Source organism: Lineus longissimus, chromosome 11 (genome assembly GCF_910592395.1).
Source record: "Lineus longissimus chromosome 11, tnLinLong1.2, whole genome shotgun sequence".
Lineage (NCBI taxonomy): Eukaryota > Metazoa > Nemertea > Pilidiophora > Heteronemertea > Lineidae > Lineus > Lineus longissimus.
Window position 1 is genome coordinate 1,290,127 of NC_088318.1, and position 13,987 is coordinate 1,304,113.

Genomic DNA, 13,987 nt, shown 5'->3' on the forward strand with positions numbered 1-13,987 from the left:
TGGTTTTAATGTTTTTTTGTGGGGAATGGATGCCGAATTGTTTCAAGATGTTTTGCATTCCTGCTACCTGTGTTACCTGCGGTAATTGGATCCATCCACAGATGCCCCAGGGCAGACAGGTGGCAGAGGTCAAACTCATTTGCATAAGACTGCAGATGCCGCTGTTGGTGAATAGTGGCTGAGGTTAGCCTAATGATGCCTGAATGGACGCATGCGAGGTATGGTGCACGAGAGGCTGGGAACAACATGTGGAATTTATACACAACCATGGGTGAACTAGGGTCCGTTCCAACTCAAGGATGACTGGTGTGCATGCTACACCTAATCAATTTGCAGAAGATTTGATGCACTTCACTGAGAATCTGTGATATCATTCAGGAGGAGTATCAGTCGCCGAAGGGTTGTGTGGCTCATCTAATTTTATCTTGTTCAAAGGACATTTTCCCTCGAGCAGCAGCAGCGATGGTTTTTATCATGCAGGTTGCAATGGTTGTCAGATAAGTCAGCACATCATGTTTACAAAATGCAAAAGAATCTGCGGCCAATTCAGGTGGCACCTATTCTGAACCCACAGTTCAACACAATATTGACCCTCAAGCCAGAATTTCATTGCTCAATACTTCCACAATTCATCCCAATCAGTATTTGCATCATAATTACCTCGGGCACTGAGGACGAAACCGATTAGCAAGCATAATACTTGCACTAATGATACCGTTACCACCATATTACCAAATTAGAAATCAAGATGGACGGGGTGCGTACCAGTATAATTCAATTGATGACTGTTTTAATGGATTTGCTTTCATAATCAGGTTTGTCAGTGAGTAGAATGCAGTGTCTGTTTCGATTAAAACTTTCACCATCATTTCATTACATGGCGATGTTGCATTTACAATTCTAATATGTTGCTGACCAAGTATTTTTGAACGGAGTATGTGATCTGAGCTGACATGGTGCAGGTTTTGTTTGCTCAAGAGATGTTACTCCACCTGGGAACATTTCATCAACATACTTGAGGAGATTGTTCAAACCATACTCTGGACTCATGGTGAATAGATAGACATGACTGATGGAGTACTCAAAAGTAAGGAAATACCAGTATTACTCGTATCCTGGCAGTCTGTCATGACCACAGTCATGAGCGGTCAAATCGCGGTCTAGTTCAGACCCCCTACATTCTTGCCGAGTTCATGACTTTGAAATTCCCCATCAAGGTCAGCACAAAGCCCAGGGTTAAATGCAGCGAGGCTGTCAAATCATTAATTGCAAAGATTTTATTGGATTTTGAAATAAATCGATGTTAGGATATATCGAATTGATGATTGATGGGTGTTGTGGCAATCAGTTATCTTGGTGACGGGTGGAATACAAGTGACACCGGGTCTGCTGGTATTGGTGATGGCGGATGGCTGAGATGGGTAATGGTGCAATGGATCTTCAAAGGCTTGGGTCATTCCCACATTCAGCATGCTCTTTGGGAGGATCGAGTGTGGCTCGATGATGAGTGAACCAACCCTTGTCATGTTTTACAAGTAACAACTTGGAATCATATGACTGTTGGGCAAATATTCAACTGCCCTCCAACTGTATCATATCGTCAAGGGAGGGCACTCTGCTTCTTGACAAAATCTCCAGTTCTGGACTACTTCTGTGTGACCAGTCTTGGTTTGCTTGTAACCTTGTGCAAGTCACTTTTTTAGACTTTAAATCAGGATAACTGATACCTGAGCGAGTCAACCAGACAAGTTGGCAGCAACTACAACCCGGAGTACTACCGGGTACTGACAATGGCTTGTGGTATTCGACTCGATGACTCGACGACGCGATGACTCGATGACGCGATCAAGTTGGAATCTTTTTAAAGAATATCACTGCCTGGACTGTAATTTATACATAGAATCATAAGTGGAGGAAAATAAAAAAGAACTGATCATTACCAACCCCTTTCCAGCTGTTTTCACCGTATCTAATCCGACCATTTTTCGTTTCCTACAAGTTCGCATTTTTGATAAAACCATGCGCCATGTTGCTATGCAAGCTTACCGTCAATACAGCTGAATACACCTAAATATAGCTGGTTCAGATCAACCTCCTACCCAGGTTCTTTACGAGCAGAAATTCCAATGTTAAAATGACACGCGAGTTCCTGGAGACAAGGTTGGCTCTGGATATCCGTTCAGCACGGCAATATTAAATGTCCTATACACCTTTCCAGAAATGGGGCGCTGAGTGTCCGAAATAGTGATGTCATAAGGGGAAACTAGGCCTGTGGTGGAGGGACAAAGGAGATAGTCATGGTTGACCAACACACTTGGATGCCTTTAATGACGGACAAGGGGGAAAAAGTTAGTTCCAATGCAAGCCACCAATTTCGGAAAGCATGTATAGGGGCTGATGTATTGGGGGGGGGGGGGGGGGCAGATGTCAAGGGGCGGAAGAGGGACTGAGTGACTGAGTCTAAAAAACTGCACATATGCGAAATTCCGATTGTTGACAGACTACCACATGACATCTGACATTGGCCACTAGAAGCTTGTTTGTCAATTAAATCTCCGGTCATTTTGCATGCTATGAAACTTCCGCGAGTCCTTTAAATATCAAAATCAATCGCGGGGACCAATCTTCAGTGGCCATGGCTGGGGGGGGGGGGGCACATCCTTCTACATACCGTAGCTGGGTATGGGAAGGCCGAGCTAAAACCTCTGCTGTTGCAGCGGTAGCCCGGAGACCAGGACCATGGGATTCCGTATTTTAACAAAAATCCATAGCAACGATCGCGTCATCGAGCCATCGCGTCGTCGAGTCATCGAGTCGAATACCACAAGCCCTGACAATCACCAAGATGGAAGAACTGATTTCGTTCATGTCTAAGCTCACACCACAAGAGTATATGACTTGTTTCACCACAAAATCATGATTACCAATACAACATAGTCAACATTGGTGATAGAGAACTATGCAAACTAAACAGGACAATGTAAACACCACGCAAAATAGCTGTTCAAACAACTTCACCCAAATATTTTCAATATGACTGACATCATCAAGTACTTCAAGCAAGTACTAATGGCAGCTTATTGCTATTCATCAGTTGAGTCATCGCTCCTAAATAAACAGTTTACTATACATGAGTCTACATAACTTATAGGTCAATTTAGAATGAAACAACAGGTCTATTTCACCCACTAATACATACATGTTCTTTGTTTCGGTTGATTGATGTTGGTAAGGCAGTTGAGACCAGGGCCTCATCATGAGTTGTGATTTATGCGCACAACAGTTGTAGCAAGGGGACCTGCTCTGGTAGATGGCATGAGTTCACAGTGTTGGCTTGGGCAGCAGTTCCTAAAGCTTGCACCAGGTTTTAAACCATGGTCACAACGCACAAAGCCAGGTCATCATTGCTGCAGAGAATGCAGAGAATGCAGCGAATGCCAAATGTTTGATTCAAGCTTTGGGAGGAAAGGCAGCTCATGCCCAAGGTTTAGAGACAACCCTATTTTTAAGCACACCTTATCCGATACCCCATATGATCAGCACCCTATTGACCCCCAACCAGGGCACCAACAACTGACATTCCTGTCCACTGACCGATCTCTGACCACTGACATACCATGTTTCCACAAACCATCACCGAAAGTTTTCTTTTATATTTCGGCAACAAACCAACAGGCCACTTTTTCACCGAATGATTTTTACGCATTCTGACCACAACTTACAAGCCCTCCTTGGTTTGATCATCTAAGTTGTTAGCCACTCATACACCACTGAACACATCATGTTTATACCTGGTGTTATTAGAATGCTAAGCCTTTGTTCAGTCACCTTGGATTATAATCAAGCCCCATACGCACCAATTAGTAGCTATTCATACAGACCAACATGGCTTGACAAATTCCCTTTCTATACAAAGTGTGATTAGGCCTATATGTTTTAGATATTTTTGTTTTTGTAGGAGTTTCACTTGGACATTCGTCAATGTGTGGTCAATGAATTGGTCAATTATCATTCTCACCTTTAGCAGATCAATGATCTGTGTACATTTCTGTCAAAATTGTACAGTTGTTGTTGACCAACACATACAGGTGGTAACATATACAAGTGACCTACCAATACATTCACCTGCATGCCCTCTTCCTATCTTGTGTCACTTTCAGCAGCATCAACAAAACATCCCTGGTTGCCCACACAATATTGACCCACCAAAGCTAGGTTGATGACTGACCTTAGGGTGTTGGGAGGTCGTCTTCCTCGAATACCAGAGTCTGTCATATACTCCTCCCCTTGCACACGCTTCATAAGCTCGGTGTTGCACTGAAGTTTAGGATGGGGGTCGATGGTTCAGGACACTTTGATTGGACAGGAAATGATGCCCTGATCATGACCTTTGCTGCTGGTAGGACAGGTCAGCCTAAGGTAGTTCAATCCTTCCTGTCAGTTTAGAACAATGAAACTATCAAATATTCAATCGATGTCATGTTCATGACCAATGACAGTGTGGACTGGACAGGCCCATGATCAGCTTCTTGGTCATGGGGAGGGGCGAAACACCTCTTTTGCCCCTTACCCACCCCGCTACAGCCCTGCTGTATATCAAGTCCTTCCTCAGGAAAGAAAATGCTGTAAGGACCAGTTTCAGGGCAAAACTCAGTCGACATCTCTGCAGCAAACAGCTACAACCAATGTCAGTGTATTCGAGGTCACAAAGAGAGAGGACTTTTAAAGCACAGCTCACGAAACCCTTTAAGAATTTTGCCCATTTCTACATTCAAGAGAGTTAAGAAACATGACTTACCGCCTGAAGTTCCCAGAAGATAAGGCCTAAACATCTTACAATCCTAAATCATCTCTCAGGGCACCCCAAATGTGAGATTCAATTGGAAAATAGGCAGATATGATTGTATTAGGCTTCACAAAGTGGGTTCTATCCACCTTCAACCACGGATTAGAGAAATTGTTTCTGATTAGAAGCCGATGTCCAACCTTACTTAACCTGAGCAAATTGTACAGTTATGTACAGCAAATGTACATGCTATTGGTTCACCTTTGGTGTTTATCCTTTACTTGGTTTTATGCTTAGCCTTTACAATGGGGTTGTCCCTTGAGGTACTGAGAGGATTAAAGGCATAAAAACACCACATTTAAACAAAGTGAGTTATGACCCCTTTGTGTTTCAAGTATGTTCCACAGTAAGCCGTTTATGGTTTATAGGCTAAGTCTGTGGACCAAGTTAGGAAAGTACTAGAAATGAAATAAACTTATTCAACAAGCATGGGCAAGGAAAATCCATTATATGACTTCTTCAACAGATTTCAAATAACTAAACATGTATTAAGAGCGCTGAAGAGGTCTGATCAGCTTATGGCTGGGTTGGTAAGCAAGTTTCTGGGCAGATCACCTAACAATTCTATCTGAGTTATAGTGTTTCCTTGTTAAGAGCACACTCATGCCTTTTTGACGTATGATATATCAACAGAAGAGGACAGAAAAGTCTCAGGATGATGTGTTGGGGTTTGGATATGCTGCATGGTTACATGCTGTTGCCACTGATGGACCAGGGGTACACCCTGGGTGTATGAGTACACACCTACATGCAGACTATTTGACCCATGAAAATTATCATGATGCTACGCAATCCTACTTCAGTGCAAGTGTTTCCCGAAATCCTCAGTTGTCCTTCCCTCAAAACATCATAACTGTGTAATGATACACATCAAACAAACTCTCCAATATTTGCCCAAGGGCGGCAGGAACTGATCGCCACTTGTTGGCAGATGGCAAACATGGAGGACTATGTCAATAAGAATAAGATCAGATCACACAAAGACAAGGATACACAACTGGTGCAAAAGATGATCAACTATGCCCAACAAAGGGCTGTCAAATGGCTCTCTTTTAGTGACAACATGGAGGTATGGTTCCCCCTTCACACCCATTACTCTTAAAATCATTTTAAGCCAACAGTTTTCACCCACACTGTCAAATGGCCAAGTCAAACTGTAGAATTTCTGCCCCCCAAACAAGGTTGTGAGTGATGATACCCCTACTCCCACCTATGTGAGATCTGAAGAACTAAATATCCTAAAGGGAAATCAAATGATTGAGTTGTTTTGAATTGAGTAGAACATCAATGTGCGTGCAGGGCTTAAGATCATAACAGTAAATCCATAGTTTTGTATAAAGGTCGGAGTTCCAAGCAATCATCTACAACAGCTTCTTAACCACAACATTCTCATTTCAGTACAATAATCTAATCAACAGGCGACTATCTACTTGCACCCATGGTAACATTCAAAACAGGTTACTCAAATTAAAATCAGTTGGAATGAATCTCACTGGTAACTGGCGCAGAGCTAGCTAGCTTTGGTGGACTGCCAGAAAGCCTGCAATTAGTCACTGAACCACCGACTGGGAAACTCTATTGACTTGGCAAACCATACCCTACCATTGACCAAGGAAATATCATGGCAGTCTGAAACCTGTTGCTTCAGTGGTGCCCCCAAAAGAGATACTGGTAGGATATCAATGGATACTAACTTCTTCAGATAAGATAGTCAAGGTTTTGTTCAGAATCAGACACTTTAACACCAGCAGTAGTCGGAAACAAAGAAATTGAGCAAGATATCAGTGTGGCAAGTCTAGTTGACTAGGATTGTTAGCTGGAACAATCCGGCCAATGCTATAGGATAGCTTCCCAGTCCATACCCTGGGTAGAAGTATCGCTGAGCTAGAGAAAACAAAGTACGGTAATGGAAAAAACAGTAACCGTAATTCAGCTCGGAAACATGTTAGCTTTGGTCGGTTGCCAGAGAAGCGTAGCATACCCATCGCGGCTGGGATAGCTTCCCACAAACAAGAACTCACTGGATAAATCACCTGAACTAGAGCTGGCAACCTCGACTATCAGATAACAAGGTAGTAAATGTGAAGACCGAGAGATAAACTATGCTCAACCTTTCTGAGGTGATGCGCTGACTGGCAGCCAAGGTCACCCATGAGGAGAATTCATGCAATATATCACAAGTTCCCTCGCATGACTTGGGCCGGATAGTCAGACCTTTCACATCACGCATAAGACCTTTCCCAAGACCAGATTCTACCCAACAAGATGCTACCAGCCCCGTTGGCCAAAGACCTTTCGTCAATTTCTTGTTGAAGTGTCAAGTAGATTTGACAATAGCATTGACAACTCACAACTTTGACAAAACATTGGCAGTTTGTTTCCTGCAGCGCAAAAAGGCAGCAGACATGGTTAGACTTGAACAATCATAATCAGTCCTCACATGAGGAATCAAGAGGTCCTCGAAAGTGAGAATAAGATGAAGAAGAACGACCTACCCTGCTCCTCTGAGACAAAAATTTGTGGTTCTCCCCACCACATCATCCGGGTGAAACACCGATTAGATGACTGGTTTGCTCTATGACAAGATTCCTACCAATGCAAGATAATCCAGGGTTGACTGAAACTTGACTTGACGATTGTTCTGATTATAATCCTTCCCCAAATGCCATGTTTTCATCCAAGACCAGAGTAGATGAAGAGCTCTAGACTACGTCCGTAGACTAAAGCTGGTGGTGAAACCTGCAATTCATGTTCAGGTAGTGGAGTCTGAGAGGTAAACACTGTAACCACATCTACACGAGGCCAAAGAAAATGGTTTTCTGCCATGTCTAGGTTTACAGGGATGGAAGTCCCAGGCTATACACAATATTCTGACCTTAACCGAGACTAAGACACAGCCAGACTTGCCACAGGCGAAGCTCCACACATCCTAAGCCCAGACCTAGCATCCAGTCATGTAATGCATTATTGCATTACTGACCCAATGAACCAGATATGGATCTGCACTAGGATACCTGCTGATGAACCAAAGAAGCAAACCATGTTGCCTGTCTAGCACGTGGAGGAGACCCACTTCATCACCACCAGGTATGCCAAGAGAATACTTCCCAGATGCAAGAAGTTTTCCCAGATGGATGAACTCATATGAGAAACTTTTGAAATAATCATTTACAGGTTTGCCTGTTTCAACCTGGATCGCCACATCTGATCAAATCAATCCGAATTGTCTTCTCGAATAACTGTAATTTGTTCTCTAATAATGATGAAATCACCGCCAGTTTGCTCACAACAACATGGGTTAAACATAAGACAACACTTTTCTACCAAGATATGTTTGAAATGTGATCATCCAAGTCGTCAACCAAACGACCTCTGTCCTATGGCAATGACACTGAGTCGACCCTGACAAGACACGCTTGCCACTTCCGTTCCTCATAGAATTAATTATCCTTTCATGAACACTGACAGCCCCTTATGAGGATTCGGCCCGCAGGTGGTCTGCTTTTGTTCGTGATAATCGAGGCGATTGATCCAAGGTGATGGGAATTACTCATCGGATCGTGAGCCGAGGATCTGACACCCGGAGCAGACAGTGATTCATGTCCTTGACGAGATAGCTCACTGATTCAGGTGTTCGCCACGAATTAAAAAATTCAAGAGTCGATCTGTCATAAATGGCAATAATGAATGCAGGAGGTACAAGAAACTGCCATATCGGCCTTCCTTTCCTCGACGAATCCATGAGCTGATCTGTCCAGCAAGCTATGTACCAATGTTGTCAGTTCACTTTCTCAATCCTAGATGGCTGCACTGCAGTCACGAGTGGCTGGCTTGGCCAACAACAATATCATAGTTCAGGAAGGCATCAAAGAGACAAATCGAGTCAAGGACATGTGAACCTTTTTTTCTATGATTGCACTTTGAAAACCAATCGGGCTTCAGCAATTAGGGCTTGCTGACAGCCCAGTGACAGTGCTACAATGGCCGCCTGATCAATAGACAGCCATATTACCGCTTGAAAATAATCACCTATCACATGACATTGGAGGTGTTTGTCTAATAGTCACCTGACTAACCGTACCGCCTCTCTCGCTATGAGATTCATATTTCTAGTCCATGATGAAAAGATTGCCACTTGAAGTATAGTCATTCCACAGAAAATGCTGGGAGTGGCCTTTTTTCCAATATTAGAAAAAAATTGAGGTGTTGTTTTGACTGAGCTGTCTCACTACTAATTATGTATGACGTGGCATATTTACCAATGGTTAGTCTTTCTGTACACCACACTAGTATACACCTCATATGCAAAGAACCCTGTTCACATTACATCGATAAGACACAATGTCATATTGATGTTGAACCTGACAAATCGCCTCGCACCCGTCGTAATGAAGACACCCAGACCCCGACGGGATATGAAGTAATTTCTCTGATTACTCGTGGCTGAGGGCAGGTGGGTGTCATGTCCCTCTCGTGGCTATAATCGTGTCTGAACACGGTATCAACTAGACAAATCAATAGGCTCTGGTGAAGACCTTCTCTAATTAGGCTGCAAGACATCAATGGAGAGAGATGATCACAAAACAGGCAATTGATTATCACGCTTCGTATATACGGGATTGAGAAACATTCATTGTTCAAAATAACTCTTGGCAATAGTCCTCAAAGGAGTCTTCGCTCCATGTTACTGGCCACATTATGAGTGATATATTAGCCTTTATAACTGGCCATTATGAGACTGCTAATCCCACAATGCTAGTCCATCTCAGATCAATCAAGTTGTCATGTCTAATCTAACTATCAGGAATTACAGGCTGTAATGGACGGACGCTGTTGCCAAGTACAACTACAGGTTACAACAGAGTCATACTTGCTGCAATGGGACGGGCGGACAGGGCCGACAGGGCGGGCAGGCGGGGGGCAACACCCAACATCAGGTTACAACACAGAGGAAAGAATAGCGCAAGACCTGATAGATTTTGAGCTCATGCCATAGATCTGAGAAGACTGAGACTCATAACCAAAAGCTACTGAGAGCTGTCCCCAACATCAGGTTACAACACAGAGGAAAGAACAGTGCAAGACCTGATAGATTTTGAGCTCGTGCCATAGATCTGAGAAGACTGAGACTCATAACCAAAAGCTACTGAGAGCTGTCCCCAACATCAGGTTACAACACAGAGGAAAGAACAGTGCAAGACCCCAAACTGATAGATTTTGAGCTGGTGCCATAGATCTGAGAAGACTGAGACTCATAACCAAAAGCTACTGAGAGCTGTCCCCAACATCAGGTTACAACACAGAGGAAAGAACAGTGCAAGACCCCAAACTGATAGATTTTGAGCTCGTGCCATAGATCTGAGAAGACTGAGACTCATAACCAAAAGCTACTGAGAGCTGCAGCAGAATAAGCCACGAAGGAAACAACGCTGATAGCACAGAAGACCTATACCTAGAAATGTAATCACTAACACCACTCAATTTAAATTACAGCGCCCCGCCAAGACGATATTTGATCGCTCCTTAGAGATTTTAATCCTGCGAACGCAGAATTCAAATGACTCCATTTTGAATGGCTTCTTCCTGAGACGTGAAGTCTTCGTTAAGCTTGAACACTAATTGCTACTTGCAGTAATGAAGGCCATCTCGTCTTCAGTTGACACACGTTGTGTCGTTTGTTGGAAAGTCATATTTTTTATCTCGCGGTACTTTAAATTAAGAAATATTGCACAGGGTAATGTCAGGTCGATTGCTAATAACATTGAAAGCACAACAGATATAAGTAAGATAGTTGGAAGAGTAAATGTCTCCTACCAGACTTGTGTGTTTCAACATGGACCTTCAAATTCGACGACTTACCTAAATGAAAGGACAAACAGAATGGTTAGCTTCTAATTACGATTGGGCAGTTCATGTAAGGGGAAAGAGATGTTATCTACACCACAAGCTTGGCTTCTATTGGCTCATGGAAGCTGCGTTTAAGGTTTTACTTTGCTGATAGTGACACTGATGATGGAAGATTTATTCTCAACGCATTATCGTTTCTAACTATCCTGTCCTGACGCACCACTAGGTCCTAACAACAGAGGTACGCTGGGTGCGTTTTACGAAGTTGAAAGGAAATAGAAATGGTTGAAATGAAACAAACATTGGCATTCCTGTTAATAGAAGGCAGCTACTACCCTGGAGAAAGTTGGCAGTTCCTGCTGAAGAAATGTTTTCTTTTAGTTGGCAAAAGCATGAGTAAAATGACTCAGGACAAAGAATACACTGTTTGTGGGTGAAAAGTTGACGCAAACCATAATGAAATCATTGTAATTTCCGCAGGGAACATATCTTTTTGTAAGAGACAAAAGCTGAGTGTGAAAGAATAACGCCGTGGAACGAGACGATGGGCAGGAGGAAAGAAGGGCCAGAATGTTATCAATCTTTGTTACACCTACGCCGCAGGCTGGGTGGGGATACAACATCGAGATTCCGAGCTCATAGGATATCTGTCACACATGGCAGAAGTCTCCAGAGTTCGTGATACCATCTAATTAAATTTACGTCTCGAAATGGCGGCGAGTCTTGCTCACGCAACGGAAATATGACACCACATCTCATCATATCACATTATCGCACAATTCAAAGAATAAACGACAAGGATCTTAAGTGTACAAGGTTCTGGACGACATTTAATATATCAGTCACACGTAACCATGGAAACCAATCACACCGTTATGGCCGACACAAAGACGTGAGAAATCTTGAATGCGGGTGTAACATGATCGTTATTTTTGATCCCGCTAATTCACAGCAATTTGATATGATGGCGACCTGTGGAGCGTGTCTATAGCGATCTTATAATTAGCAATTGCGGTCTCGGGTCAAATAGCAGTTGGTGAGGATCGATTGTGATCGATTTGTGACAAAATATTCGATTTACAGAATCAGTGGCGAACAGAATCGTTTGTGATCTAGTATTGGGTAAGGCTGGAATCAAGTCAAAGAGTCGACTGCCAGGTGATAGCAAGGTGTTTGGACCAATTTCAAAACCATCAAGCCGCAATGGTTCAAAAGCATTCAAAAACGTTGATCAGCACCATGGCACCATTGCGCAAGAGCGCTAGACTTGTGATCAAACTGTCACGGGTTCAAAGTTTGACCAGTGCAACACTCTCTCAGCTGGCCTAAAACTGGCCTAAAACAGCCACAACTACAAAACGGCCAATAACTAGCTCTGAAAGAACCCTCTGCCTGGCTGACACGAGCCATCTTACATCCCCTCCCAAGTGTTCCGCTGGTCACATGACCCTACCGCTACAGTCAAGCACAATACCCGTCCATTAGACAGTCACATCAAACGCTGCCTCCCAAAGAAGACTGCCTTCCACCATTAACGGCTTTTTTCTGTTAGCGACGTCGCAAAAGATCGCTCGCCATCTTGGAAGTATCGTGTGACACTGAGGGGTTCTGTGTTTATTGATGGTGCGTATGGGGAGTTTGAGTGATGTATTTTCTATGAATCACCTTGGTTAATTGCTGTTGCTTTCGTTGTGCCTTCGTGCGTGTTTTTTCAAGATTACGTGTCTTACGTGTTGAGGAGAATTCATTTGCGAGCTTTCTACGAGACATCAATGGGAGTTATTGATGTTTGCTCCCTGGGTTAGGGTGATAAATTAACAAGGCAAATCTTTGATGTAGGGCAACCATATTTGTGTTACAGACACATCTTTAGGTGGAACAAGAATAAGAGGAATTAAGACACTATAACCCAACAAGCTGAGCTGACACAAGGTGTTCAGGTGATTTCGGGTTGATTCTCATCTGACGTATACTGCATATCTTATGGGTCCTCATCAATGACAGTTGGGAATAAGAACCAGCCACATTGTAAAACCATACGTTACCACCCTCATGAAGACGATGACTACAAAAATTGCAAAACGACCTCTTAAACTTTACACTACACAGCAAATGGAACATTAACGACACCTTCCACTGCGATCAATGAAAATAATCCTCCCTCGGGAATCCACCCAATTCAACGCGCTCTCTGATAACCCATCCCCTGTGCCTCACCATTCCGTATGCGCCAGTTAATGTAATGAAGAACAAGATCACATCTGCCTGAGGGGACAACCAGCGATATTAATATTTTCTTCATAAAAACAAAGACAGTCGAGAGAGGGATGGAGTGACGCTTCCTACTACTAAGTGGATGCTGAAACAACTTTTTGCCTCATGTTATGATAGCCCGACTTCCATGGTTAGTGTCACTCTCTGAGGCTAAAACCAAAGTTGTGTCATGTGAGGTGCCAAGTGACAAACCCACTATGCTTGGATATCAGTTCGACATCTTGACCACTACAACACATCACCCCTCGGTTGCTTTCAAAAGGCACCTTCTTCAAACCACTGTTGTAAAACAGAATTACCCACCAAAAAGCCTCCGTACAAACTGTTAGAGATGTCCCCAAGAGACCGGGCTTCAATCTCTTATCACTACACATGCGCAGGGAGATGCATGTGTGCACAACATTCAAGTTGTCTTCCCCAGAGCCTCGTGAGTCCACAGCTGGGTAATGAAGCCAAGCAAAACCATAGAAACCAGTGATATTGATCTGGCAAACAACATATGTGTTACAGCCACTTACCATTGATTCAGATGGCACCAAACAAACATAGGACCATCACGTTTATACTCAACAGAGCACAACCACGAGTCAATGTAGAGCGGTTTCAGACGTTATTGAGTTGACATCAGGGGAACTATGGAGTACATCAGACGTTGTAATCAGATCGTTTCTGTTACTGTGACAGCACTATATTTACTCTAATATTGGTTACAATGGGTGAGCTGAGGTGGAATATTGACCACAATTTAAAATGGATCTATTCAAGCCATCTGGCAGAGGCATATAGTTTTTTTAACTATTTCGTTGCAGAAGTCATTTTTGGCCTGTATCAACCCATGCTGGGGACAGCAATGCTGAACAGTGGTGACATCTATACGAGAGTTCAAACAACTCAAAAGGATCGCCATCTATAGCATTTGGATCAAACTAAAGTCTTATTTGACAGCCCAAGTGTCTGTGACAGCATCTTAAAGGCCCTCTATAACTAGAAATAGGTACTTCCTACCAGGTCATCAGCTCA

The 13,987-nt window shown here is 43.2% G+C and overlaps 1 protein-coding gene across 4 annotated transcripts in view; it reads right to left on the reverse strand.

The window, feature by feature from the left end:
• Positions 1-13,987, reverse strand: part of LOC135496392 (genetic suppressor element 1-like) — a 66,706-nt gene that overhangs the window by 24,534 nt on the left and 28,185 nt on the right. The gene's annotated exons all lie outside the window — the stretch shown is intronic.